This window comes from Heterodontus francisci, chromosome 2 (genome assembly GCF_036365525.1).
Source record: "Heterodontus francisci isolate sHetFra1 chromosome 2, sHetFra1.hap1, whole genome shotgun sequence".
NCBI lineage: Eukaryota > Metazoa > Chordata > Chondrichthyes > Heterodontiformes > Heterodontidae > Heterodontus > Heterodontus francisci.
Window position 1 is genome coordinate 146,916,490 of NC_090372.1, and position 27,348 is coordinate 146,943,837.

The following is a 27,348-nucleotide window of genomic DNA, read 5'->3' on the forward strand; positions in this document are numbered from 1 at the left end:
ATGAAGACAGAAAACCATCGAAACAAGTTTGAAAGTGTAATGGGCCCTAACAAAACTGCAAGATTTAACTGCAACCAAAGAAGACATCGAACTCAAAAGACAGTAAATGAACTCCAGCTATTGCTTCAAACTTTTCCCCTTGATTCTTTCTCCTTTTCTGTCTCTATCTGCTTGTGTATTCATCGCGTATGCATGCTAGTGTGGTTGCGTTGTCTATTTTTAGTAGTTTTAACCGAATGTGAGTTTTAAGGTTAATAGATTTAAACAAGAATGGTGTAAGCTTAAGAAAACCTGTCTGGCTGATTTCTTTGCCATTACAATTGGACAGCAGGGAACAAGGATTCACAGAGGGGAAGCTAAAAACAATGTTTTAAACATTAAACCTTGTTACGGTCAAACCAGGAAAAGGCTGAGATGGAACCCCTAGACCCCTTTCTCACCTGGTAGTAACTATTCTGGAGCTGTTCGGGTAGAGGAGAGTGAAGCCAGATAGGGCTCGACATGGTCCATTCAGACTTAGTGATGGATAGCTAAATCAGTACATTATCCGAATGCAGAAAACATTTGTAAGATAGATTAATTACTGGCACAGAGAGAGATAAATGGTTTACATCTCATCGCCATTACAGAGACATGGTTACAAGGTGGCCAAGGTTGGGAAATAAATATTCCAGGGTACACATTTCAAAAAGACAGGCAAAATGGAAAAGGAGTAGCCGCCCCGATAGTAAGGGATGACATAAGTGAGAAAAGGATCTTGGCTCCGAAAAATCAAAAGTAGAATCAGTATGGATGCAGCAAGGGTCAGAAAACGCGGGTGGGAGTAGTTTGTAGGCCCCCTTTACTATTGGAGAGCATTAAAGAAGAAATTATTGGAGCTTGTAACAAAGACAATGTAATAGTTGTGTCCATATAGACTGGACCAAATTGACAAATGAGGTCTGGAAGATGAGTTTGTAGAATGCTTTCATGACAGGTTCCACAACACGTTGCTCCAGGAAATAACTAGGGATAAAGCGATTTTACATCTAGCATTGTGCAATGAAGCAGGGTTAATTAGTCATGTCACAGCAAAAAATCCACTAGCACATAATACAATTGAATTCCACATTAAGTTTGAAAATGACATACTCCAATCATAAACAAGAATCTTAAAGCCAATTAAGTAGGTATGAGGGGAGAGCTGGCTAAGGTTGATTGGGTAAATAGACTAAAAAGGTATGGTAGTAAACAAACAGTGGGAAACATTTAAAGAAACAATTCAAAATGTTCAACAAAACTACATTCCATTGAAAAATAAAAACTCAGGTGAAAGATCCATCCATGGCTTACGAAAGAGGTTAAGGATAGTATTAGATTAAAAGAGGCTCACATTGTTGCAAAGAACAGTAGTAAGTCTTGAGGATTGGAAGTGTTTTAGAAACGAGCAAAGGGCCACCAAAAAGTTGATAAAAGGGAGGCAATAGAATGAGTGCAAACTGGCCAGGAATATAAAAAGAGATTGCAAGAGCTTTTACAAGAATATAAAAAGGGAGATAGTAGCTAAATAAAAGTAAACATTGGTCCCTTAGAAACAGGAACAGGAGAAATCATCATGGAGAATGAAGAAATGACAGACATTGAACAAATATTTTGTATCTGTTTTCACAGAAGAGGACACCAGTTGCATACCAGAAAGAGAGTAACCTATGGGCTAATAAGAGTGAAGAAAATAAAGGTAATTAATATCGAGAAAAAAATATTGGAGAAACTTAAGGGATTAAAATCTGACAAATCCCCAGGATCTGATTGCCTACACCAGAGGGACTGGATTTTTTAGTCTGGGAGAGGTGGCGGCCGTCCTCCACGCCGCCCCAAATACGCGGTGGGCGGCTACTTCACATATTGATAGCAGTCACCACCCCCAATCACGTGGTGGGGGCAGCCTTGGCGACGCTGTTCATGACGTCACCTGTTGAAGGAGCAGGTGCTGGCGCCATATTTAAAAGGTTGCCAGCACTGCAAATAGCACACCATAAAGCGGAGTTCACCCTGCCCCCACCCACCACCCCCCCATATCCAATAGAGTGCCGAGTTCACCCCTTCCCCCCCAAATACCAAACAGAGCGCAGAGTTCACTCATTACACCCGCCACCCACCACCACCCACCCCCCCCCTCCGCAATATAGAGTGCAGTGCAGAGTTCATCCCTCCACACCAAACCCCCCCCCCCCCCCCCACCCTTTGCCCAAAAGACTGTGGAGTTCACCCCTTCCCCACCTCAGTGGCACCAGTTTTCCCTGGACAGGAAAGTGAAGGCATGTGAGTGCCGCGCGTTGTGAAGATTGGGAACTGAAGGCAAGATCACTGCAGTTTACATTTTAATTCATGCAAAGATGCAATTTAAATATGCTAACTCAGGTCCCATCACACAGCGGCAGCTATGCCACTGGGAAGATCGGGCTAGGTAATCCCGGCGTCGGGTTCAGCAGTGGCTGCTGTTGCCAAAATTCCCTAGATTCTAGAATGGTCCCAGCAGATTGTAAGGTAGTAAATATAACCGCTATTCAAGAAAGGAGGGTGAGAAAACCAGGAACTACAAGCCAGTTAGCCTGACATCAGTAATCAGGATAGTGCTGGAAATTATTAAGGAAGTATTAAAAATGCACTTAAAGCATAGTATGATCAGAATAAGTCAACATGGTTTTTACGAAAGGGAAATATTATTTGAAAAATTGAGTGAGAATCTAACTAGTACAGGTAGACAAAAAGGAGCCAGCAGATTCAGTATACTTGGATTTCTAAAAGGCATTCAATAAGGTGCCATACAAAAGATTAATAAGCAATGGCTCATGGAGTTAGCAGTAATACATTAGCATGGATAGAAGATTAATGGACAGGAAGCAGAGAGTAGGGATAAAGTTGACAGGCTGTGACTACTGGAGTGCCGCAAGGATCAGTGCTGGGGTCTCAGCTATTTAGAATCCATATTAATGATTTAGATGAAGACACAGTAATGTATCTAAGTTTGATGATGGGGAGGGGGATGCAAGCTGTGAGGAGGACACAAAGAGGCTGCAAAGAGGTGTAGACAGGTTCAGTGAGTGGGCAACAAGATCGTAAGAATAGAAAATAATTTTTTTTAAAAAATAGGTGTGAAATGTTGATATTCAGAGACTTGGGTGTACTCGCACCCATCACAAAGTTAGCATGCAGGTACAGCAAGCAATTAGGAAAGCAAATGGTATGTGGCCTTTATTGTGAGATTGGAGGACAGAGATAAAGTCGTCTTGCTACAATTGTGTAGGGCTTTGTTGAGACTCCACCAGGAGCACGGTCTACAGTTCTGGTCGCCATATTTAAAGGAAGGATATGTAGTTGCATTGGAGGCAGAACAGTGAAGGTTCGCTAGATTGGTCCCTGGGAAGAGAGGGTTATCCTAAGACGAGGGGCTTGGTTAACTGGGTCTAAATTCTCTGGAGTTTAGAAGAAAGGAGAGGTGATCTCATTGAAACATTCAAGATTTTGAAGGAGTTTGACAGGGTAGATAGAGACATTGTTCTAGATTCCCCAGCCGGGGGAAACAAAGGAGGCACAGTTTCAGGATAAGGGGCCGATCACTTAGGACTGAGATGGGGAGAAATTTCTTTACTCAAAAGGGTTTTTGTAATTCTCTACCCCAAAGGGTTGTGAATGCATCATTGAATAGATCCAAGGCTGAGACACAAATTTTTGGTCTTTCAGGGAATCAATGGATATGGGGAGCCAGTGGGAATGTGCAGTTGAAGCCCAAGGTCAGCCATGATCATCCTGAATGGCCAACAAGCTCAAAAGGGCCATATGGTCTACTCCAGTTCCTATTTCTTATGTTATATATTATAACGCGAGGGGGAAAAAAAAACTACTTGGACTCTGCCTCAATAACCCACCTGTCACAGATGCATCTATCCATGACCATATTGGTAACAGTTACCACAGTCATAGGCTGAGTCCCATCTTCACACCGAGGACACCATCAATTGTGTTGGGTGGCACTACCACCATGCTAAATGGGACAGATTCAGAACAGATCCAGCAGCTCAAAACTGGGCATCCACAAGCTGCCATGGACCATCAGTAGAATTGTATCCCACCTCAATCTGTAAAATCATAGCCTGACATATCCCCCTCTCTACCATTACCACCAAGCCACGTGACCAACCCTGGTTCAATGAGCTGTGCAGGAGAGCATGCCAGGAGCAGCACCAGACAAACCTGAAAATGAGGTACCAATATAATATAATTACAAAGGAATACATGCATTCTAAACAGAAGCAGCATGCTACAGACAGACCCAAGGTATCCCAAAACCACTATCAGATCAAAGCTCTATAGTCATCCCATATCCAGTTATGAAGGTTGGTGGACAATTAAACAACTAACGGGAAGAGGATGTTCCACAAACATCCATTCCTCAATGATGGAGCAGCCCAGTACACCAATGCCAAAGACTGAAGGTTTTGCAACTATCTTCAGTCAGAATTACTGAGTGGATGATACACCTCAGCCTCCTCTCAGTCCCCACCATTGCAGATGCCAGTCTTTAGCCAATTAGATTCACTCCATGTGATAAAGAAATGGCTGAGTGCATTGGATACAGCAGAGACTACAGACCCTGACAACATCCTGGCTGTGGTGCTGTAAACTTGTGCTCCAGAACTAGCTGCATCCGAGCCAAGCTGATCCAGGACAGCTACAACATTGGTAGTTACTCAAAGTGGAAAATTGCCCAGGTAGATCCTGCCCACAAGAAGCAGGACAAATTCAATCACCATCCCAGACTACTCTCAAATCAGCAGCAAAGTAATGAAGTAAAGCAGCACCAACTCACCCAATAACCTGCTCACTGATGTTCAGTTTGGGTTCCATCAGGACCACCTAGCTCCAGACCTCATAAAAGTCTTGGTCCAAACATGGACAAAGGAGCTAAATTCAAGAAGTGAGGTGAAAGTGACCACCCTTGACATCAAAGCAGTATTTGACCAAGTGTGGCATCAAGGAGCCCTAGTAAAACTGAAGTCAAGGGAAATCGGGGGAAAAACTCTCCACTGACTGGAGTCAGCAGCAAGAGCGGCGGCAGCGAGAGTGGGAACAGGCGAGAGGAGCCAGGAGATAAAAGGAGCTGAAGCCAGAGACCAGAAGCAGCAGCGAGAGCGCTCTGTTCTATTCTGTGGACCTGCTTGACCAGCAAAAATTGAAGTGTGACGTCACAGGAGAGCTGGTAAGTGATTGGTGGTTATTTCTTTCTTGCATTTGAGCAGCGGGAGTGGTGAGAGCGCAAGCCAGGGGGCAGCCGGGAAGGTAAGCGGACACAGGGACTGCTGGGTAAGTGAACTTATATATTCGGGCAGTGGCTAAACCCGAAACACTACACGTGTAGTATCTCCCACCCATCCTCCTCCTCTAACCAAAAAAAAAAAGGACTCTTGTGTGGAGGGTTTGGTAAGGTAAGGTTTTCCTTTTTTTTTAAATCTCTTTTGTCAATTTAGAGCAGAGGGGATGGAAGCTAGGGCAGTTGCATACTCCTCTTGCAGGATGTGGGAGGTAAGTGTCACCACTTGTCCCTGCTGACTTCACCTGTGAGAAGTGCACCCAACTCCAGCTCCTCACAGACCGCGTTAGGGAACTGGAGCTGGATGAACTTCGGATCATTCAGGAGGCTGAGGGGGTGATAGAGAGCAGTTATAGGGAAGTAGTGACATCCAAGTTACAGGATAAAGGTAGCTGGGTGACCGTCAGGGGAGGGAAAGGGAATAGGCGCACAGTGCAGGGATCCCCTGTGGCTGTTCCCCTCAATAAGTATACAGTTTTGGATACGGTTGGGGGGGGAAACCTACCAGGGGAAAGCCACAGCAGCCAGGTCTCTGGCACTGAGCCTGACTCTGTGGCTCAGAAGGGAAGTGGGGGAGAATAGGAGCGCGATAGTGATAGGAGATTCAATGGTTAGAGGAACAGACAGGAGATTCTGTGGTCGCGAACGAGACTCCCCAATGGTATGTTGCCTCCCGGGTGCCAGGGTCAGGGAACTCTCCGAACGAGTCTACAGGATTCTTAAGGGGGAGGGGGAGCAGCCAGAAGTCGTGGTACACATCGGGACCAATGACAGCTAGGAAAAGGGATGAGGACTTGACAAGCGAATATAGGGAGTTAGGTTGGAAGCTAAAAGGCAGGACAAGCAGAGTAGTAATCTCAGGATTGAAACCAGTGCCACGTGCTAGTGAGGCTAGAAACAGAGAGCGAGTGCAGCTGAACACGCGGCTACAGAGCCGGTGTAGGAGGGAGGGCTTCAGATATGTGGATCATTGGGATACCTTCTGGGGAAGGTGGGACCTGTACAAGAAGGACTGGTTGCATCTGAACTGGAGGGGCACCAATATCCTGGGCGGGAGGTTTGCTAGAGCTCTTCGGGAGGGTTTAAACTAGTTTGGCAGGGGGATGGGAACCGGAGCTACGGATCAGTGGATGGGGTAGCTGTTGAACAGGCAGATACCGAGTGCAGAGAGTCTGTGAGGTAGGTTAGACAGTTGACAGGGCAAAGTTGCAGCCAGTATGATGGGTTGAAGTGTGTCTATTTTAAACACAAGAAGTGTCAGGAATAAGGGTGATGAACTTAGAGCATGGATCAGTACTTGGAGCTACGATGTTGTGGCCATTACGGAGACTTGGATACCACAGGGGTAGGAATGGATGTTGGATGTTCCGGGGTTTAGAGGTTTCAAAAGGAATAGGAAGGGAGGTTAAAGAGGTGGGGGAGTGGCATTGCTAATCAGGGATAGTATCACAGCTGCAGAAAGGGAGGTCGTCAAGGAGGGTTTGTCTACTGAGTCAGTATGGGTGGAAGTCAGAAACAGGAAAGGAGCAGTCACTTTATTGGGAGTTTTCTATAGACCCCCCAATAGCAACAGAGACACGGAGGAACAGATTTGGAGGCAGATTTTGGAAAGGTGCAGAAGTAACAGGGTTGTTGTCATGGGTGACTTCAACTTCCCTAATATTGATTGGAACCTCCTTAGTGCAAATAGTTTGGATGGAGCAGATTTTGTCAGCTATGTCCAGGAAGGTTTCCTGACTCAATATGTAGATAGGCCGACTAGAGGGGAGGCTATGTTGGATTTGGCGCTTGGAAACGAACCAGGCCAGGTGGCAGATCTCTCGGTGGGAGAGCATTTTGGTGATAGTGATCACAACTCCCTGACCTTTACTATAGTCATGGAGAGGGACAGGAGCAGACGGGATGGGAAAATATTTAATTGGGGGAGGGGGAATTACAATGCTATTAGGCAGGAACTGGGGAGCTTAAAAATTGGGAACAGATGTTGTCAGGGAAATGCACGACAGAAATTTTTTTTTTTTTAAAAAAGAGATACAGCACTGAAACAGGCCCTTCGGCCCACCAAGTCTGTGCCGACCATCAACCACCCACTTATACTACTCCTACACTAATCCCATATTCCTACCACATCCCCACCTGTCCCTATATTTTCCCTACCACCTACCTATACTAGGGGCAATTTATAATGGCCAATTTACCTATCAACCTGCAAGTCTTTGGCATGTGGGAGGAAACCGGAGCACCCGGAGGAAACCCACGCAGACACAGGGAGAACTTGCAAACTCCACACAGGCAGTACCCGGAATTGAACCCGGGTCGCAGGAGCTGTGAGGCTGCGGTGCTAACCACTGCGCCACTGTGCAGTGGTTGTTGTGGAGGTTGTTTAGGGAGCACTTGCTGCGACTGCTGGATAGGTTTGTCCCGACGAGGCAAGGAAGGGATGGTAGGATGAAGGAACCTTGGATGACAAGAGATGTGGAACAGCTAGTCAAGAGGAAGAAGGAAGCTTACTTAAGGTTGAGGAAGCAAGGATCAGACAGGGCTCTAGAGGGTTACAAGTTAGCCAGGAAGGAACTGAAGAATGGACTTAGGAGAGCTAGAAGGGGACATGAAAAAGTCTTGGCGGGTAGGATTAAGGAAAATCCCAAGGCGTTCTACACTTGTGAGGAACAAGAGGATGGCCAGAGTGAGGGTAGGGCCGATCAGGGATAGTGGAGGGAGCTTGTGCCTGGAGTCAGAGGAGGTAGGGGAGGTCCTAAATGAATACTTTGCTTCAGTATTCACGAGTGAGAGGGACCTGGTCGTTTGTGAGGACAGCGTGAAACAGGCTGATATGCTCGAACAGGTTGATGTTAAGAAGGAGGATGTGCTGGAAATTTTGAAAGACATGAAGATAGATAAGTCCCCGGGGCCAGACGGGATATACCCAAGGTTATTACGGGAAGCGAGGGAAGAGATTGCTGAGCCTTTGGCGATGATCTTTGCGTCCTCACTGTCCACTGGAGTAGTACCAGATGATTGGAGGGTGGCAAATGTTATTCCCTTGTTCAAGAAAGGGAATAGGAATAACTCTGGGAATTACAGACCAGTCAGTCTTACGTCAGTGGTGGGCAAATTATTGGAGAGGATTCCGAGAGACAGGATTTATGATTATTTGGAAAAGCATAGTTTGATTAGAGATAGTCAGCATGGCTTTGTAAGGGGCAGGTCATGCCTCACAAGCCTTATTGAATTCTTTGAGGATGTGACAAAACACATTGATGAAGGAAGAGCAGTGGATATGATGTATATGGATTTTAGCAAGGCGTTTGATGAGGTTCCCCATGGTAGGCTCATTCAGAAAGTAAGGAGGCATGGCATACAGGGATATTTGGCTGTCTGGATACAGAATTGGCTGGCCCATAGAAGACAGAGGATGGTAGTGGATGGAAAGTATTCAGCCTGGAGCTCGGTGACCAGTGGTGTTCCACAGGGATCTGTTCTGGGACCTCTGCTCTTTGTGATTTTTATAAATGACTTGGATGAGGAAGTGGAAGGCTGGGTTAGTAAGTTTGCCGATGACACAAAGGTTGCAGAGTTGTGGATAGCGTGGAGGGCTGTTGTAGGTTGCAACGGGACATCGACAGGATGCAGAGCTGGGCTAAGTGGCAAATGGAGTTCAACCTGGAAAAGTGTGAAGTGATTCATTTTGGAAGGTCGAATTTGAATACAGGCTTAAAGACAGGATTCTTGGCAGTGTGGAGGAACAGAGGGATCTTGGGGTCCACGTCCATAGATCCCTCAAAGTTGCCATTCAAGTTGATAGGGTTGTTAAGAAGGCGTATGGTGTGTTGGCTTTTATTAACAGGGGGATTGAGTTTAAGAGCCACGAGGTTATGCTGCAGCTCTATAAAGCCCTGGTTAGACCACACTTGAAATATTGTGTTCAGTTCTGGTCGCCTCATTATAGGAAGGATGTGGAAGCTTTAGAGAGGGTGCAGAGGAGATTTACCAGGATGCTGCCTGGACTGGAGGGCATGTCTTATGAAGAAAGATTGAGGGAGCTAGGGCTTTTCTCATTGGAGCGAAGAAGGATGAGAGGTGACTTGATAGAGGGGTACAAGATGATGAGAGGCATAGAGCGGATAGCCAGAGACTTTTTCCCAGGGCGGAAAGGGCTATCACCAGGGGGTATAATTTTAAGGTGATTGGAGGAAGGTTTCGGGGAGATGTCAGAGGTAGGTTCTTTACACAGAGAGTGGTGGGAGCGTGGAATGCACTGCCAGCAGTGGTAGTAGAAGCAGATACATTAGGGACATTTAAGCGACTCTTGGATAGGTACATGGATGATAGTAGAATGAAGGGTATGTAGGTAGTTTGATCTTAGAGTAGGTTAAAGGGTTGGCACATCGTGGGCCGAAGGGCCTGTACTGTTCTATGTTCTATACCTAGCATAAAAAGGAAAGTGGCTGTGGCTATTGGGGGCCAAATCATCCCGGCCCCAGAATATTGCTGCTGGGGCTCCTCAGTGCAATATCCTAAGTCCAATCATCTTCAACTGCTTCAATTACCTTCCATCGTAAAAGGTCAGAAGTGGGGATGTTCACTGATGATTGCAGCGTTCTGTACCATTCACCTGCATATAGCAAGACCTGGGTGACATTCAGACATGGACGAAGTGGCAAGGAATGTTCATATGACAAGTGCTGGCAATGACTATCTCCAACAGGAGAGTCTAACCATCTTTTGACATTCCATAGCATTACCACCATTGAATCTCCCATCACCAACTTCCTGCAGGTCACCAATAATCAGAAACCTAACTGGACCAGTCACGCAAATACTGCGGCTACAAGAGCAGGTTAGAGGCTGTGTATTCTGTGGCAAGTAACCCGCCTCCTGGCTCCCCAAAGCCTTTCAGCCTTTCCATCATCTAGACAAGGCAGGTTAGGGGTATGATGGATACTCTCCAGTTGCCTAAATGAGTGTAGTTCCAACACTCAAGAAGCTCATCATCCAGGACAAAACACACTGCTTGACTGACACCCCATCCACCACTTTAAACATTCACTCCCTCCACTACCAGCACACCATGGCTGCAGTGTATAACATCGATAAGATACACTACAGCAACTCGCCAAAGCTTCTTCGACAGCACCTTTCAAACCCGGTGATCTCTACCGCCTAGAACAAGGGCAGCTGGATCATGGAACCACCACCTCCAAGTTTCCCTCCTAGTCACACACCATCCTGACTTGGAAATTTATCACTACGCCTTCATTGCAGTTAGGTAAAGAGTTCCAGGATTTTGACCCAACACCACTGTGCACATAGCTACACCACAAAGACTGCAGCAGTTCAAAGAGGCTTTTACAACCACCTTAAATGCTAGTCTTGCCAGTGAAGCAGACATCCGGTGAACGAATTAAAAAGCACAATAAGCAGTTTTGAAACAAGTCCTCAATTGGCTGTTTAATGTTTGGAACTGCTTGTTACAGCATGAGTAGCACTGGCACCAAGGACATGTAGGGAGTTGAGTGGACAAGGCACACGCTGCTGTCGTCACAATTCCAACCCCTCATGGCCTACTTACTAACCTCCCACTACTGCTTTTTACAATGCTTCCACCCACCTCTGCCACAAGTGTTCTCCTCTTTGCCAGTTCAAACACCAAACTTGGAAACTATTCACTCAAAAGATGAGAAAACAAAAATGACAAGAACAGACGACAGGAATTTAAAAAAACAAAAGCACAGAAAAATAGACAAAGAAAAAAAACTGGCAACACGATAATCACAAACATATAGCATATCCTCCGAGTCACTGAACAACGGAATGGGAGATTTACACATTTTGCTCTCCATTTGTAAGTTGCAGGGTGGGGGCGAGAAAACAGTCAGGAAAAAGATTGGGTTAAGATCTTGAAAAATCAAAATCCTGCCTCCAACCTGTGTTCCCAGTCACAATTAACAATTCAGGCCATTGACAAGGATCCTGCTAAAAGTAGGCAAGAGCCTACTTAGCATGCAAAAGTCTGGGTCCAATGCAATATTAACGTCACCTGGGGGGTGGGCGGGGAGGGAGGAAAGAGGGAATCCTGTACTGTTTGCTATCCAACAGGAGAACTATGGTGAGGAGCTTACTGGCCACATGAGGGCATGATAAGTTTTTTAAAAATCCTCTGAACTACTTGTGGGCCAGAAGGAGCTAGAGTACTCTCCCCTCTGCCCCCCCCCAGCCCATACCCCAGTCTCTTCCCCATCGCAAGGCCCTGGAACCTATCCTCCCACTAACTACTTAGGGATGTTCCCATAGATCCCCAGCTATGGCCTGTTGTTAAAATTCCCACTCCCACCTGCTGGTGTTTGACATGACTGGAAAGTTTTATTTAAAATGAGGCCCTGCCGTCAAGATCGGCTGTGTCTCCAGGTGCACCGTCTACTACTTAGGTCACACACAGTTCCCACCACAGCACCTTGCTCCCCGGTAGAAAATCTAGGCAATGATTTACAATGATGTTGCACAGAGGTCCTGTACAAACACTGCCACAGTAATATCTATTTACAAAAAGAAAATGGCATGTGGGTCATGTGCTTCGTTGAAAACATTTTCTGAGGACTCCAATGTTAAGTCGTCCAAATTCACCTGTTAAATTTCCATAGCATCAGTAGCTGACACTAATAGGAATTTCAATGTAAAATAGGCAATTCACTATCAAATCAGTGTTCTGAAATCTGTTAACCCCGTACTTAAACACCCCTCTAGCTCCATCTGCTGCTTTAAACTGATTTCCTCCAATTTAAATTACTATTACTGCTAAAAATAAAGCAAAATTCTTCCCATCAACCTCTGGTCCTGCTATTGAATTCACTGTCTGGCTCTGTTTCATACCCAGTTCCCTACTTGTTAATTTTTCCCCAATTCACTGGTCAAGTCCTGAACTTATGTCTGGTACATGTTGAGCTGATGTTTCTTTTGAGCAAGGCCATCCAGGTCTCCAAAGTCCCTGGCATGGACATCTGAAACATTAAGCACTTGAAGGATGGCGCCACTTTCTGCATCTGAGGTGAATTCAAACAATCTAAATTGCAATCCTTGTCGAAGGCCATGAAACCTATCAACACCACCAGCTTCTTTTGTCTTGCTAGCTGCTGCCAAGTGTGAAATAAAATAGTCTTGTTGGATCAGGACTTGCAGTAACCTGCTGCTGTTGCCCTGGCTTCTGCTGAAGACGCTCTGCTATGACCTCCAGACAGTGTTGTGAACATCTAGCCAACTACAACCCAACACTGATAACACTTCCAAAACGTGAGAATAAATTTATGCTCCAGAATTCTTTTCTCCTATTGCTGGAGCAGAGTCCATAATGGTAACGGAAATTTAAATTTGAGGAAATATACAACTATTTCAACCACTTCCCACCCCAAAAAAGGCAACAGAAATGAAAACAAAAAATTCAAAAGCAGAAGCCAACAGAGGGACAAAGAAACAAACATCAATACACAGAAGTTAGGCAAATTAGAGGCAATGTAAACTAAACTACTGTGAGCCATGACATGACACTCCAGTGAAGATTTAAAAATGCAATAAACTTGAGAATTTAATATGAGTAAATGTGTTATTCTCTTATTGACAACACTCAACTAATAGGAAAATTGATGTCACAGAAGTCAACACAACCACATGTATCATAACTAACTGACAAAAGGATACAGATGAACACTGCAACCCAGCTAAGCAGGAACCAATGCGTGCATAAACTCAAGAAAATCAAGTCAATTAATGGAGCAGTAAACAGCAATCAATAACTTTAGAGCAGCAGACTAAATCATATATTCATAAAGCAGTAGATACATCAAAATCAAATTACTGGAGTGCCAGACACCAATGGAAACAAAATGTTAAACAAAGCAGACACCTGAACATCTCCCAGCCTGACATTAGGCAGGCAGAAAATTTACAAAAGTCTACAAATGAGGCAGCTGAAAACCCCTTAACAAGAGAAAGAAAAATGTGCTTGAGTTTTAAACATCTGATAAACAGCAAAGAACACTCAAAAATATGGGGTTGTGGAGGCAATGACTGCCTATTAGACAGAGTTCATAAATTAAATCCACTGTGCCACCAGTATCTGTAAATCTATAATTACAATGATAGGCAATTCCTGTTTACATAAAATTTATAGATTCTCATTAGCACTATGAACATAACCTTTCTTTTTAAAAAAGTCATATAAGCCATGAATCAAAAGCGTGTCGCAAGTAGTTAAGGTTTATAGACAAAGTGTAAACCAATGCAAGATTTGTAATATATTCAGGTATCAGCCTTGGTTTAATACCAAAGGACTATACACGGAAGTGCCATCTTTCGAATGAGATGTTAAACTATCTGCCCTCTCTAGCATATGGGAACATTTATGTTCACCTGTTCAAGAGCAGGGGTGTTCTCCTGGTATCTTGGACAACATTAAGCCTTCAACCAATCTCAACAAAAAGAGATTATCTGGTTATTTTTCCCATTGCTGTTTGCGGCCCAAGCTTTGTGCAAATTTGCTGCTGTGTTTCTGTACATTATAACAGTGACTTCAAAAGCAATTCATTGGCTTTGGGATATCCTGAGGCTAGGAAAGGTACTATATAAATGCAAGTTCTTTTCTTTGTGATCTGACACTGCACATGCTAAGTCAGAGAACATGATCGTAGTCTTACCCATCTTGGCTGTCTTCCAGTTGTTGCTTCTATGTCTGAGTCTTCCTTTCTGTTCTGCCTCCCTGTTCATTTTTCAGTTCCGTCTCTGCCCTCTTCTGCTTCTCATTTTCTGTTAGGTGGGACGCAGTGGGTGGTATGGCATGGGAGCGTGATGGGGAAAGGAGCCACCACAGCTACAGACTTCATTCAGTCTGTTCTGGGCAGGGGGGTTGGGGCAGGCAAAATGTGGCCCTCAGATCACTTTCCACAGCACATGCTTCCCAACTCCTTGTTCCCATCACATTCACCTTCCCACTATCTCCAATCTTTCTCACCAATCCCTTATTCTCATCACAACCTCTGTTTCCTTTTGAATTCCCCACTCCACATCTGTCCTTCCTTTCTCCTTGTTCCATCAGCACTTTACCCTCAACCCTTCATCCATTTCTCACGGCTTCCTCTCAAGTCTGCATGGCAAGAAGTCCCTTCACCAATCAACCAGTTTCCCCACCTTCCCTATCACATTGATTTTCCTTCAAGAGGCTTTGCTTACTTTCAAAATTCAGCATTAAAAAATTAAATTACGATGAGAAGATGAGAAACACCACCTTTGACTCTTCGGTAGAATAGGCAATTAGAATCTTTTTCTGCCACCATCTATGGAGAGAGTTCATATTTCAGGTCGATGACCTTCATCAGGGGCATTGACCTGAAACACACACTCCACTGACGGTGCCAGACCTGCTGAGTATTTCAAGTATTTTCTGTTTTTAATTTCAAGTTTCCAGCATCTGCAGCATTTTACTTGTGTATAAAAATTAGCATTTACCTTTTCTAACAGTCAATGGAACAAGGGAGATAGTTATATAAAAGCAAAATACTACGGATGTTGGAAATCTGAAACAAAAACAAGAAATGCTGGAATCACTCAGCAGGTCTGGCAGCATCTGTGGAAAGAGAAGCAGAGTTAACGTTTCGGGTCAGTGACCCGAAGAAGGGTCACTGACCCGAAACATTAACTCTGCTTCTCTTTCCACAGATGCTGCCAGACCTGCTGAGTGATTCCAGCATTTCTTGTTTTTGTGTGAAGGGAGATAGTTAGTTCACTTTAAAATTTTCAAAACCTGAATTAACATTGATAGAAAACCAGATTCTTTTCTCTGACCCTGGTCTACATCTTACCTTAATATACTTCCTGAAGCGTATACGCATATACACCAGGAACCACAAAATTCAGTGTTTTCAGAAATTCCTTAGAAAGTACAAACCAGTACTACTGGGCCTGGGAAACTCAACCCCCTCCCAGGCCCATGCTTTCCCCCTCCCCTCTCTGTTGACATATCAGGAATCAAAACCTCATATTCCAGAACTTCAGGTTTCCCTTCCAGTTTTGCCCAACTTCAGATTCCCCCTCTGCAGTGGCATCCCCCCCCGCCAATGCTGCCAGGTTACTGCAGCTTTATTGCAATACTACCAAATTCCAGGACTATTCCCCTCCCCAATGCTGTTTCAGACATTTGCCTCTAAATGATGCATCTTGCTGCATATTCTAATTTTTTAAAATGGTAGTGGATGAAAAATTAAAGACATATGTACATCAATTTGACACTAATCAGTGATGTTATCCTCTAAATGGAATTAGCACAGTGGCGCAGCGGTTAGTGGCGCAGCGGTTAGCACCGCAGCCTCACAGCTCCAGGGACCCGGGTTCGATTCTGGGTACTGCCTGTGTGGAGTTTGCAAGTTCTCCCTGTGTCTGCGTGGGTTTCCTCCGGGTGCTCCGGTTTCCTCCCACATGCCAAAGACTTGCAGGTTGATAGGTTAATTGGCCATCATAAAATTGCCCCTAGTATAGGTAGGTGGTAGGGAAATATATAGGGACAGGTGGGGATGTGATAGGAATACGGGATTAGTGTAGGATTAGTATAAATGGGTTGTTGATGGTCGGCACAGACTCGGTGGGCCGAAGGGCCTGTTTAAGTGCTGTATCTCTAAACTAAACAAAAAAATCCAGAGGCCCAGGCTAATGCCCTGGGTTCAAATCCCACCATGGCAGCCGGTGGAATTTAAAATCAATTAATTAATTAAAAATCTGGAATTCAAAGCTTGTCTCAGTAATAGTGCCACGAAACGATCATTGATTGTCATAAAAGCCCATCGGTTTCACGAATACCCTTTTAGGGAAGGAAATCTGCCATCCTTACCTGGTCTGGCCTACATGCGACTCCAGACTCACAGCAATGAGTTTGCCCCTTAACTGCCCTCGGAAATGGCCATGCAAGCCACTCAGTTGTCAAGTGCAAATAGGGATGAACAAATGCTGGACTTGCCCGATATGCTCATATATAATTTGGGGACTGGTGTCTTTAAGAACTTTAGGACATGAGGTTCACAAGATATGCATACTTTTTTTTTTAAGATAATATAATTTCAGTCTGGTTCGGAATGGGATTGAAAGTTAGATACAAGTATAACAGAAAGTGTCCTATTTTATGGAAAAAATTCAATTTACTGCTGGGACCAAATGTCCTCAATAGAGAACCATCGAGCATGATTAAGCAATGTACATACACGACCATTTTCATCTCTCTGGATAAGACCATTCAGTCCCACCCTTTATTACTCAGTAATTCATAGCCCAATTCTCTCTCCAACTCTAAGAAAGGAGAGAAGCACTACTCAAACTGATTCACTGATTCCGGCTAATGGAGGTGGAAAAAGGTTGTTACCTAAAAAGAGGGAAACATTAGTAAGAGTATAACTGAGTTTAATGTAATAACGGAAGCCAAAGTCAAAGTTAAGTAAATTGTACTGGAAAAATAAAGATTAAAAAAAGGATCTTTTCAATTTAGAAGAAAAAATGGGCAAGTCAATCAGCAGTTCAGAAAGGAGAAAATATTAAAGCAAGGGTACAAATGACACGAAACAAGAAAGCATGCTGAAGACTGGGAATTGATGGATGAAAGGGATAATTGAAGGAGGAAGGTGGAATTAGACCAGGTAGCTCACAAAAGGAAAACATCTGCATGGACTTTGCAGGTCAAGTGCATGATTTAAGTGTTGTTACATTCTATGCAAGTTTTTCATGAAAGGTTATCTTAAAATTTCACTCTTCACAGGTGCTATTTGACCTGCCGAGTCTTTATAGCATTTTCTGTTGCTATTTTATTTTCTATACAAGTCTGTTGTGCAGAGATGTATAAATATTCTGTTTCCTTTGGTTACTTCTGGGTGTTAGTAAGAGATCATACAAAACTGTCAAGAGCTTAAATAGGTGGAGCAGAATCTACAATTTTGGTGGATTGCACAAGGTGTGAAACATACAAGCTTGATAAGCTGAATGGTCTTTTTTCTCCAGCTATGGTTTATATTCTTAAAATTCAAGAAATACAAATCCACAAGGGGTTCTGAACATCCTTTACAAGTCATGCATGTCAAGTCTTTTGATTTAAAAAAAATTATACATTTATTACAAGACTAAAACCATTATTTCATAAAACAAAAGTGGGGTGAAAACAGTTTTAAGAGAACCTTTATCCTTACTCCACTTGTTACGTGGAGAGACTAGAGAAGCTGGGACTGTTCTCCTCAGAGCAGAGAAGGTTAAGAGAAGATTTCATAGAGATGTTCAAAATTATGAAGGGTTTTGATGAGTAAATAAGGAGAAACTGTTTCTACTAGCAGGAAAGAAGACAGATTTAAATATAATTGGCAAAAGAACCAGAGGGGAGCAAAACAAAAATGTTTTATGCAGCGAGTTATGATGCTCTGGAATGCACTGCTTTAAACAGAGTGATGAAAGCAGATTAAATAGCAACCTTCCAAAGGGAATTAGATATGTACTTGACATTTTTCAGGGCTATGGAGGTAAAAGCAAGGTAGTGGAAATAACTGAACTAATTCTTTGAAGGAGCAGGCACAGGTATGGCCTCCTTTCGTGCTGTACTATTCTTAAAAACTTGATAAATCCTCATTTACATCCTTTTCACCACTGATTAGACATCAGAATACCCTAGGCTCTACAGCATGCAATACAACAAAAATAAATTTCATCAGTGTGAGGCTCCTGAATACAGTTCCAGCAGAAAACATCATTTCAGCTACATTTTTCATCATATCAGTAACCGCCAAGATAGATGGCAGTTCAGGGTGTCAATGTTAAACCAGGTTCCAAGAAAACTAGCGAATCAGGACAAGATGCCACCACAAAGCCATTACCTTAAGAGGTGGGGAAAACAGAAGATACGTTAAAACTTTACATAGAACCATGGTTCGGCCACACTTGGGAGTACTGTGAACAGTTCTGGTCTCCATATTATAAAAATAAACCTGCGAGGCACTGGAGAAGGCACAAAAAATTTATATCATAAATGAGAGGTTTTACCCATCAGGAAAAACTGAACAGGCTGGGGTTCTTTTCTCTAGAAACTGAACCAATAGTGACCCAATAGAAGTCTTTAAAATTATGAAGAGGTTTGACAGGGTAAACAGAGAGGTGAGGTTTCTTTCTACTTGTTGGTAGTCCAAAACTAGGGGTCATAAAGTACAAGATATTCACCAATAAATCCAATAAGCAATTGAGGAGAAACTTCTTTACCCGAAAAGCTGTTAGAATGTGGAAACTGCGATCGCACGGACAGGTTGAAACAAATAGCACAGATGCATTTAAAGGGAAGCCAGGTAAGCATAAGAATAAATATGAATAGAAAGGTGTGCTTTTAGGGTTACAAGTAGTAAAGAGCATGAGGAGGCTCATGTGAAGCATAAACACCAGCAAAGACCAGTTGGGCCAAATGGCCTGTTTCTGTGCTGTAATTACTTTATAATTTTATGTAAACAGTCTTATGTAACTCCATAGTTACACAAATGTATAAGAAAATTAATATTCCCCATAAATAGATTAAAAACAATGTCTATACATCACATTGTAAATACAACATGCCTTTACATAATCATCTGATGCTCGACGATGGGTTCTGTGCCTATTCATTGGCAAATAAGTCCATGACTGCGTTTGCACCCCACGATCAACATAGTTCTGAAAAATAAATGTTCAGAGCAAAGCACTTATTTTTGGGTGGAGTGTAAAGACAAAAAAGTATCTTTCTGGTATTGAAATAAAACAAATATTAACAAATATTGATTCCATCAAGGAGCATTTGATCATTGATGGCTCAGCAGCTGGTGTCTATATTTGTAAAGAATGGATCAGTGAATAAAAATATTCCTAGCAAACAGAAGAATGATGGATTACTTATTTTAGGTGGCATGTTATCAGTCATAGAATAGTACAGCATAGAAACAGGCCCTTCAGCCCACCGCGTCCATAATGCCTATCTATACTAATCCCACCTGCCTGCATTAATTCCATATCCCTCTATGCCTTGCTCATTCAAGTACCTGTCCAGATGCCTCTTAAATGTCGCTACTGTTCCTGCCTCCACCACCTCCTCTAGCAGCTCATTCCAGATACCCACAATTCTTTGTGAAAAATTTACCCCTTTGATCCCCTTTAAACCTCCTCCCTCTCACCTTAAATCTATGCCCTCTAGTTTTAATTCTTCATTCTTTGAAAGAAATTCGACCTTCAAACACTCGTGTCCCTGGGAGATATGCCACTTATGTTTTCACACCAGTAGAAGGTATAAAACTATTCTCTTTCATAGAATCATGCAGCAAGGAGGTGGTTACTCAGGCCATTATGCCTGTGCCAGCTCTTTCAGTCATCCAAGTAGTCTCAATCCCCTGATCTTACCACATAACTGTGCAAATGTTTCTTTTTTCAAGCATATATCCAATTCTACTTGAAGGTTAGTATTCAATCTGCTACCACCACTTTTTCAGACAGTGCATTTCCAGATCAGGTGGCTAAAAGAAAAACTCATAAGTGATACTTAGCCTCGTAAATAGGGGCACCGAATTAGAAAAAAAGGCAAGTCATGCTAAACCTGTACAAATCTGTGTTTAGGCCTCAGTTGGGAGTATTGCATACAATTAAGGGAACCATACTTTAGGAAGGGTGTCAATGGCCTGCAGAAGATATACAGGAGGTTTACCAGGATGATACCAAGGAAGAGGGACTTCAGTTAAATGGAGAAGCTGGGATTGTTCACTTTAGGAGAAAAAAAAGGTTAAGGCAAGATCCAATATAAGTATTTAAAATTAAGGGGTTTTGATAGTTTCTTCCCTATTTGCTCTGTTCCCTCTGGCAAGTAGGTCAGTAACCAAAAGATCACAGATTTTTAAAAAATCATTAGCAAAGCAAGTAGACTAGAAATGAGAAAATTTCACAGGTTTATGATGATCTAGAACACACTGCCTGAAAGGATGGTGGAAACAGATTCCACAGGAACTTTCAAAAAAGCAAGTGAACATGTACTTGAAGAGGACTAATATGCAGTGTTATAGGGGGAAAAGCTGGAATACAGAACTAAATCTGACAGCCCTTTCAAAACAGCTAGCATAGGCATGAGGCAACAAATGGCCACTTTCTGGGCTAAGAATCTATTATAATCACTCACTGTCTAAAAACTTTCGCCTCCTCTCACCTCTGGTTCTTTTGCCAATTACCTTAAACCGGTTTCCTCTGATTACTAACCCTCCTACCTTTGGAAACAGTTTCTACTTATTTAGTCTATTAAAACCTTTCATGATTTTGAATGTCTATTAAATATCACGTTAATCTTCTCTGCTTTAAAGGAGAACAATCCTAGCTTCTCATCTTTCGACATACCTGAAGTCCCTTATCCTTAATACCATTCTAAGTAAATCTCCCCTCCACACCCTCTCCAAGGCCTGGGCATCCTTCCTGAAGTGCAACCACCATAGATGGAAACAATATTCTTAACCAATGATTTACACCAGAACTTCCTTACTTTGTACTTGTGTCTCTATTTATATCGAGTCTAGGGCCCAGTATGCTTTAACAGCCTTCTCAACTTACCCTGCCACTGTCAAAGATTTGTGCAGGTCTCTCTGTTCCGGCATTCCCTTTTAAATAGTAGTTTAATTTATATCGCCTCTCATTATTCCTTCCAAAATGTATCACTTCACATTTCTCATTAAATTTCCTCTGCCACATGCCTACCTATTTCACCTATGCCCATTTGACATCTACTACTATCCTTCTCACTGTGAAATTATGCCCCTATACTCACTCATTCAGGTCATTAATATATTTTAAAGAGGAGCAGTGGTCCTAAATGTAGACCTCTGGAGAATGCCACTGTATACTTCCAGAGTCCGGAAAAAAAAAAAATTCACCACTGCTCTCAGCTTTCCATCTTTTCACCAATTTCATATCCACGCTGCCATTGCCATTTTAATTCCATTGGCTTCAATTGTGTTAAAGTGCAACATAATAGACTTTTTAAATAACTTCTGAAATTCTATATACACCTTAAAAAAAAAAATCAGCCCTTTCCATTATTTCATTGAAAAACTCAAATTTTTCAGACATGATTTGCCTTTAACAAATTCATAAATGCAGTAACATTTATTAACCTGTGTTTATCCATGGGATAAATGTTGCCACAGAATATGGTCTCCAGAACTTTCCTCACTACTGACATTAGTTACCTGGTTTATCTCAGTCTCCAAATGTATTTATTTTTTTTAAAAACAGGGGTATATCATTTACAACCCTCCAGTACTCTGGCACCACTCATAACCAAGGATGACTGAATGATTGCAGCCATATTTCCATCCTTCAACCAACTGGATCAGGTGACTTTTCTACTTTGAGCATCACCAACCTTTACTTTTGTCCTATCCAATTTCTCCTCCTTTACAATGGCATTGGCAGTAACGCCCTCTTTAGCGAAGATGGATGCAAAGTACTCATTTAATACCTTAGCCATGCTTTTTGCCTCCACGAGATGATTTCCTTTTTGGTCCCTAATCAACCCCATCCTTCTTTGACTATCAAAGATCATAGGAGGTGGCTAATTGGCTTATCATGCCTATTCTGGCTCTGAAAGAGCAGTCATGCTTAATCCCATACTTCTGCTTTTTGCCCATAACCCTATGAGTTCCTCATCTGAGCAGATTTACAACTCGGAAAATTATCTATGGAATCAGCTTCCATCACATTTGTTAAAAAGTTCCAAAACCCAACTCTCATCTCCACTCTAGATCTTTTGCCAATGATTTTAAATTTATGACCTCTGCCTATTGACCCACTCATCAAAGGGAACAACCTTTATCTATTCTATCAAAACCCCCAAATCATCTTGAAAACCTCCATTAGGTCACCTCTCAACCTTCTCTATCCCAAGGAGAACAATCCAAACTTTTCCAACCCTTCATGAAGTTCTTCATCCCTGATACCATCTTGGTAAACTTCCTCTGTAGCCTTTGAGGGCTTTACATCTTTCCTTAAGCGTGGTGCCCCCAGAATTATCCATAACATTCGAGCTGAGGCCAACTAGAGATTTATAAAGTTAGAGTATGATCTCTACCTTTATATTCTATGCCTCGATTTATAAACCCAAGTAACCAATATGCTTTCTTAACCACTTAATCAACTTGCCCTGTCAGCTTTATGGATTGAAGTATATGGACATCAAGATGTCTCTATTCACCTACACTTTTCAAAATCAGGCCACTTAGAGTATATGGTCTTTCCATATTAGTCTTCCCAAAGTGCATCACTTCACACTTCTCTGCATTAAACTCCATCTGTCATGCTTCAAGCTCGCTTTATTATCCAATGTCATCCTAAGTTACCCCCATCAATATCTACTACATTGCCAAGTTTTGCATCAGCTACAAACATTATAATACTACTCCCTAAACTTGACTCTAGGTCCTTTATGAAAATTGAAGAGCAATGGACTCAAAACTAATCCTTGGGGATCACTGCAAACTACCTCCCTGTCTGAAAAATATCCATCTACCACCACTCACTGCTCCCAGTCACAGACAATTCAGGATCCATACCACAACTTTCCCCTCAATTCCGCAACTTCCATCTTCTCAACAAGTCTGTGTAGCAACTGGCCATAAGTCTTCCAAAAGTCCATATATACATCTATTACACTACCTTGATCAAACTTCTCTATTACCTTAAAAGAATTCAAATCAAGTTAGTCACACAAAATATGCCTTTAATAGGTTGTTGGCTGTGTCCATGTTGGCTTTCCATGCCTTTCCAAACAAGTATATTTTGTCCCTGAATGGTTGCCAATAACTTCCCCAACCACTGATGTTAGGCCAACTGGCCTATAGTTTCCTGGTTTATTCCACTCCCTTTTCTTGAATAGTGGTACAGCATTGCAACCCTCTAGTCACAGAACCACAGAATGGTTATAGCACAGATTCGTTCCATTGTGTTCATGCCAAGAGCATTCTGCAAGAGCTAGTCCCACTACCTCACCCGTCCTCCCCTTTCCCCCCATAGCTCTGCAATTCTTTTCCCCTTCAAGTGCTTATCCAATTCTCTTTTGAAAACCCCGAATGAATCTTTCTCCACCACCCTCTCAGGCAGTGCATTCCAGATCTTAACCACTCACTGTATAAAAAAGCTTTTCTTCATGTAGCTGTTTGCCAATCACTTTCAATCGGAGACCTCTGGTTCGCAACCTTTCTGCCAATAGGAACAATTCCTCTCTACCTACTCGGTCTTGTTCCCTCATGATTGAGTACCTCAATCAAATCTCCTCGCAACCATCTCTTCTCTGAAAACAGGCTCAGCTTCTCCAATCTATCTACAACCTGAACTCCCTCAACGCTGGAACCATTCTTGTAAACTTTTGCTGCACCCTCACATCATTCCTGAAGTGCGGTACCCAGAATTGGACACAATGCTGCAGATGAAGGCAAACTAGAATTTTAAAGGTTTATCATAACTTCCTTGCTTTTGTACTCTACGCCTCAATTTATAAAGCCCAGGATCCTGTAAGCCATTGAAAGCACTCTCTCAACCTGCTCTGCCACCTTCAATGATCTGTGCACATATAGCCCCAAGTCTCTGTTCCTGCATCCCCTTTAGATGTGTACCCTTTAGTTTAGTCCTCAAAGCACTTACACCTGTATCCAATGAAATACTGACCAATGCCTCTGCTACTTCTACCTTTGCTTTTTTCCAGCAACCTAGGATGCATTCCATCTGGACCAAATACATGACCTCTACCGAGAAGGACAAGGGCAGCAGATGCATGGGAACACTACCACCTGCAAGTTCCCCTCCAAGCCACACACCATCTGAATTGGAACCATCGCCGTTCCTTCACGGACGCTGGGTCAAAATCCTGGAACTCCCTCCTTAACAGCACTGTTGTTTACCCACCCCACATGGACTGCAGCAGTTCAAGAAGGCAGCTCACCACCATCTTCAAGGGCAATTAGGGATGGGCAATAAATGCTGGCCTAGCCAGCAACGCCCAGATCCCATGAACGAATAAACAATTACCCACCTTCTGTAGTGCTAATTTTTTTTAGTACATTTTCTCTTATCCTGTCCATAACTTCCCTCTCCTCTTTTACTGTAACATTCACATCATCTGCTTACTTTGTGACAGCAGATACAAACTAGTTTTAAACTTTAGCCATGTCTTCCACCTTTATTTGAAGATTTCCCTTGGGTCCTTAATGGGCCCAACTCTTTCCCTAACCAACCTTTTACATTTTGTTTCTATAAAATGTTTTAAGGGCTCAATTTAATGCTACCTGCTAATCTTCTCCATCTCTCATTGCCTCCAGTCTTAACTTTTCCAATGCTGCCCTGTGCTTTCCATAATCTTCCTGGTTATTAAATTGAATCCTTTTACTCATTATAAGTTTATAAAATACTTTAGTGCTTCCTTTTGTGCAAACACACCAAGCCTTTCTTTCCCACCCCACCCACACCCCCCCCCCCCCCAAACATTCTTTGCCCTCATTCCCTTTCAGTTCTCCACTGCACATTCTGCTATGCACAATTCTCTACTGTATTACAAATCTGATATTTATCATCCGGCTTTTCTGGTTTCATTTTAATCCCAATTTCTTTAGTCAGAGAGCTCTAGCTTTGGATGCCCTTCCTTTCCCCCTCATAGCAATGTGTCTAGTCTCTGAATTATGTCCTCCTTGAAGCCTCCCACTCCACCTGGACCAGATCTCTTTTCAACTTACTGAAATTAACCTTCAATTGTTCCTTGTCCTTTTCCATAAATACTCTAAACCTAATGATATTGTGATCACTGTTTCCCAAATGCTCTCCCACTGAAAAATGTTCCACTTGCCCTGGCTCATTGTCCAGAACTGGATCCGGCACGGTTTGTTTATTAGGTTTGTTATGAAGGTGCTTCCATGTTTTAACTTTTTTTTGAGGGCTTGTATGTAAAAGTCTGGAAATCTGAAGAGCTGCTGGACTTTTTTTTTTTAAAAAATCACTGGAAGGACTTTGGTTCTTGGCTTAAAAACACGCTTACTGGAAGTCATAAGTCTTTAGCTAAGTAAATCAGGAGCGTTGGTGACTAGGGGGAGTTGCTCAGAGAGGTGACATGACAAGATTTATGGCTAAAGAAATGGTTTCATTTTGGATATTGTTTTGATTCAGCGAGGGGTCAGCCTGCTAAGAAAGACGACACCAGTTCATCCTTTCTCCACCTCAGAGAAACCCTGAGAATTCAGTGGGATAGCTGAAACCCATGATGCTGCATTTCTCCCAGGAAGCCTGAGAGACCAATCCTTGACGTCGCCTGAAGAGAACTGCTCCAAAAAGATCCGTGACAGCTGTCTACACATATTTGGGATGCCAGAATAAAAGGGCCAACAGTTACCATTCCATATCTTCTTTTCAAGAATTAATATTTGGCCAAAGTTTTTTTTTGTCTTTGTGTTAATGTTGGACAAGGTTGCAGCAAGGCCTTCATTTCCCACCACCTGGTCTCTGACCATTCCACCACCCATGCAATAGGTCTTGGATGATTTAATAGAGCTCTGTATCAAGACTGCTCAACACAAAATCTCGGGCCTCAAATGAATCTTACCAAACTGAATCCTGTAGATTCCTTGTGCCAGAGTGAATCAAACATAAGCAACATAATCCAGGAATCCTTTTCAACCATCTCTGTAGTACTTGTAGACTGTAAAGCAGTTCTGTAGAGCCAAAATTATGACTTAGAATAGAGGTGGCTGAAAGAACAGTCATGGGTGCCCAAAATATAGAACACTACTGAAAACAGTGGAAAGTAGATGTTTGCTCGGCACAGCACCAGGCATATCATACAAGGAAATCAGAGTAAAGCTACAATACAGGGCTATTTGCATGCTAAACACTAAATGCAGCAAGCTTCAGACAGAGCCAAGAGGACCCCCAAATCAACAGATTACAGCAAAGCTCTAAACCCTTACCAAATGCAGTCAAGGTGGTGGATAAGCATGCAACTAACAGCAGAAGGGGATCTTTCATCATCCCCATACTCAACACTGTACACAGCACATGAGCACAAGAGATCAGGCTGAAGTGTTTCCAAGTGTGTACACCAAAAATAAGAGTGGCCTCCAATCAAGGTCTGCACAATGTCAGCCCAACCAAATTTGTTCACCAAGTAACATTAAATAAGTGTACTGGATACAGCAAGAGTTACAGGTACAGTGTCATGCAAAAAGGCGGCAGTGAGAGCAAGGGGAGGGTCAGGCAAGGGACCAATCAGGCAGGCTGTTCCCCTTTGTCTTAGCTGGAGTACACTTTAGTGTTTGTCAGTTCACTTAGATTCTCTTTGCTGTTTAGGAACAGTTACCTACCAGTTCCAGAAAGATGTATTTACAAGTCCAATATATTAGGGCAAGGAGTAAAAGACCAAGTTAACTTGTTAAGGCTGTTAAAGCTAATTGCAGGCAAAGTGCCATAAAACTTTTTGTATCCAGTCATTGAGGCCAGCTCCCGCAATTGTACATGTGCAAGGTAGGCTCCGTTGGAACCAAAGATCCAAATGGAAATAACCTCGTTGCCAAAATGGGGCCAAATGACTCAACACTTCAAAAGACATGCCTCCCAGGGATGAAAAAAGACAGACTTAACCATGCCACTCATGAGGCCATGTAAACTTGGAACATTGTTAATCACAGACTTGAGCTATTCAGTAGACTGGTTATTGAAAGCTGCTAAGTTAACTTATCTATGTAATTATTCACAATAATTTTACAAATTTATAACCTCAAACTCTGATCTGTAGTTTAATACTTAGCATCCAGTGCTGATTTACAGTGATACACTGAATTGCCTGCATATATATTCTTTAACCTTTTGTTAAGTACCTCTGTCCATTAAATTATTTCTACTCAACTGCTAGATAATGCTGGCTATACTTGTGCATGTCTATTAAGTCAGTGCATACCAAACTTAAA

At 42.7% G+C, this 27,348-nt stretch overlaps 1 long non-coding RNA gene across 1 annotated transcript; it reads left to right on the plus strand.

Moving 5' to 3' along the window:
- The first annotated feature begins 34 nt into the window (after positions 1-34).
- On the plus strand, positions 35-27,348 carry LOC137347344 (uncharacterized). Its single transcript, XR_010968936.1, has 4 exons — positions 35-102; positions 1,651-1,717; positions 3,724-5,239; positions 24,105-27,348. It is a non-coding gene; the product is annotated as an uncharacterized lncRNA (long non-coding RNA).